General features: G+C 34.6%; 1 protein-coding gene across 2 annotated transcripts in view; it reads left to right on the top strand.

Annotated features, from left to right (window-relative positions):
* The window catches only part of ODF2L (outer dense fiber of sperm tails 2 like), a 179576-nt gene that overhangs the window by 5724 nt on the left and 170190 nt on the right, over nucleotides 1-3662 (top strand). The gene's annotated exons all lie outside the window — the stretch shown is intronic.

The raw sequence follows: 3662 nt of genomic DNA, 5'->3' as shown, positions 1-3662 counted from the left end.
CTCCGTATATATAGTCCTGAACCTTATCAATGTTGGGATGTTTCCTGTATAAAGGTCAGTGTGATGTAGCAAAATGTTTGACTTCAGTTTACACAATCATTTTGTTGTATGTTACTGTAAAAGTGATCTAAAACAAAGACGACATAAGATCTTTTTTTTTTTTGACATAAGATCTTTTTATAAAAATTGTACATATTCCTTTTGGAATATGTTTTCTGTACTTTCTAATTCCAGTTGATTTCCTGCATGTAGACATACACTTTGTATTTTCTGTGTAGTACAATGTGAAAATTCATAAAATTTTATAGTGAAATGAATAGAAACAATAATGGTAATGTTGTTATTCAGTTTTGCAGAGGGATTTAATAAGTATTTAGGTTATTTAGCAAGAGTATAAATAATGGAAGAGAATGTAAGATTATTAAATGTAAATAACACCAAATTAGGTAAGGTGGCCTTGAAACCTAACTTAAAAATTTATTTTATTTTTTTAAAATGTATTTATTTATTTGAGAGAGAGGGAGGGAAAGTGAGCACATGAGCAGGGGGAAGCATAGAGGGAGAGGGAGAGAAATCCTCAAGTAGACTCCCTGCTGAGTTCAATCTCAGGACCTGAGCCAGAATCAAGAGTCAGTTGCCCAACCAACTGAGCTACTCAGGCACCCCTTATTTAAAAATTTAAAGACTGTGGCAAATTAAGGAAAATTTGATAGTTATTAGAGTAAATTCTTTAAAAATTCTGTTCAGTAAAGAATGAATAGAATATGTTTTATACAAGTGTATCAAAAGTCTTACATATGCTAATTATTATTGAGATAGAGTGAATAATTATAATAGTTAACATTTAGATAGTGTTTATGAGGGCAGAGATTCTCTCACTTAATCTTCACTTCTCTTAAGGGAAATATGCCTATTTTCTTCTTTTATGCATGGGAAAATTGAGGCACACAGTTTCAGTAACTTGCCAAGATCACATACCTAGTAAATGGCAGAGTCAGGATCTGAACACAACATTCTTACCCCAAAGCCTATGGATTTAATTATTCCACAGTAAAGCAGTATGGCTTTATAAGGCAAATAATATAAGATTTTAAAAAAAGGATAAAGGGGATCAGATTAAGGATTATAGTGGTGGATAAAATTATGTCTAATTCTAAAGCATAAGGAACCAGAACTCATCAGAAATCCAAAAAGAATTGGAAATAGAAGACCAGAAAAATACCTTTAAATTAAGAGTTTCAGTAGGAGGATAACTATGTTGCATTCTGAATAAGCAACATCCTTACAAGAGGCATTTTATCACATGTACCCAGACTTTGCCCTCTTAGACAGCATCCTATATCATCCTTCCATTCCCACAGGAATATTATGGGGTAATTTTACATTTATGAAATAAATATGTTGTATAAGATACAGGATGGAGCTGTTATACTGGAAACTCCAGGGAAATGTGATTACTTGGAGGGGATAGGGGCTGGGCATTAAGAAATATATCTGGGGCAGTCTTACCCTGGTTCCCTTGCTGACCTCTCTTCTATTACTCCCTACTTCTCCTTGAATTCTAGCCTGGGGGGGGGGGCTTCAAACAAACTAAGCATGCACCCATCCCATAGAATTGGTGTTCAGAAAATTGTTTTTGACTGATAGACTGACTGATTTAGTGAATGGTTATCATTTTAACCCCAAATAATGACATATCATAATGCCTGAACAGAGGTTTGTTCAAAACCTTTGAAATGTTAGAGAAACGTGAGGGACTCAGATCCTCTTTGGTATTTATGATATCTGAGGAGGTGCTGTTACTACCTTTATAGAATTGGGAAGCTCTTGGTTATAAAGCTGGCAGAGAGATGCTTCATTTCTTCTAGAGGAATTAGGAAATCTCCCTGTAAGACCTGGGCACATGGAGCTCCATGAAAATAGATTAATATTTTTAGTGAAAGGAAATAAAGGGAAAGGAGAGAAAATGAGTGAAAATATCAGTGAGGGTGACAAAACATGAGAGACACCTAATTCTGGGAAACGAACAAGGGGTAGTGGAAAGGGAGGTGGGCAGGGGGTTGGGGTGACTGGGTGATGGGCACTGAGGGGGGCACTTGGTGGGATGAGCACTGGGTGTTATGCTATATGCTGGCAAATTGAACTCCAATAAAACAATTTTTTTAAAAAAGAAAATAGATTAATATTTTAACAGTCCCCCTCTACTTGTTCTGGTGGCACAGAAAGGAATGATGCTTTGTGGGTCTTGAAAAAGGACATCCATGGAATTAGAGACAATTGTATGCTCTTGATTTATTTTCCACCAATATCTCTTGCTGAATTTATAATACTCTTCATAAAAAGGAAAGTGGGGAGCTGCTTTGGTGTCGTTTAGCCATCTCTGTTCATTGTTACTCTGCCTCTTACAGATTTTCAGTTGGCTAGTCCAACCATAAGGGCCATGGTCTCCATCAGCCCAATCTGAGTAGACATTCTGGGCAGAAGCTGGCTGGTCACTAATCAGAAAGGACTTTGCTAAATGGGTCTAAGTCAAGTTCTACTCAGAGAAACAGGCTCACTTAGGGCACTCAAAGGGGTGGGTTTCAGTTTCCTTATCTATTACTGGCAAAAGAACTTTGAAAAAATGTAGTTGTTAACCAACATATCAAACTGATGATTTCACAGATAGTACTATTAAAATACCAGTGTTTCTTTTTTCTTCTTTCAAGTGAAAAATACATTAAGATTTAAACATATATTTAGAAAATGTAAATATTTATTTAGAATCATTTAAACACATATTAAGAAAATTTTGGAGTGGGTATATGAACATGACAACAAACCCAAAGTTGGAATGTGCATGATGAAATTAGAAAACCTAGCGTATGGTAGTTCATTTGGAATGACCTCATTCTCTTTATTATTTTTTATTTTTTTTCATTCTTTTAAAATATTGAATATAATTTTATAATACAGATTGTAATTTAAGAGTTCCCTCATTGGTAAACATTTAGAGGTATTTATGTTTCCTTTTTTTAAAAAAGATTTTATTTATTTATTCATGAGAGACAGAGGGAGAGGCAGAGACATAGATAGGCAGAGGGAGAAGCAGACTCCCTGTGGGGAGCCTGATGTGAGACTCAATCCCAGGACCCCAGGATCATGACCTGAGCCAAAGGCTGATGCTCAACCACTGAGCAACCCAGGTGCCCCCAAGGTGTTTATGTTTCCATATGGAGGATTATATAATGTAAGACAAAATTTTCTCCTTACACCTTCACTATCCCCCAGAAATTATACATTTAAAAACTATTTTTGCTGCTTTTGATGATTTATTATTGGTGGTATTCATTATTTCATTAACTTCTTTTATTATTAGTCATTGCTTTCATTACTTTTAGATTTATAATGTAGTAATTTTTCTAGTCTCTTATATTGATTGTTAGTTAATTTGTTTTTATTTTATTGCTGTTTAGGAACAAATACTACTACTATTGTTGTTTAGGAATAAGAACAAGTATAATGGATACTCTTGGCCATGTCCCACAAGTCTTAACATAACATACCCCAGTCTAGAGAGCCTATTTTATTTCACTGATGTATTTGACATTTATTATTACATAGTTTTTAATTTTGATTTCTTCTTTAATTATATACCAGACTGGGGATATTTGGACCATTTA

The sequence above is a fragment of the Canis aureus genome, chromosome 8 (genome assembly GCF_053574225.1).
Source record: "Canis aureus isolate CA01 chromosome 8, VMU_Caureus_v.1.0, whole genome shotgun sequence".
NCBI classification, from domain to species: Eukaryota; Metazoa; Chordata; class Mammalia; order Carnivora; family Canidae; genus Canis; species Canis aureus.
The sequence above is the reverse complement of the archived record's forward strand: the minus strand, read 5'-3'. Positions and strand labels throughout refer to the sequence as shown.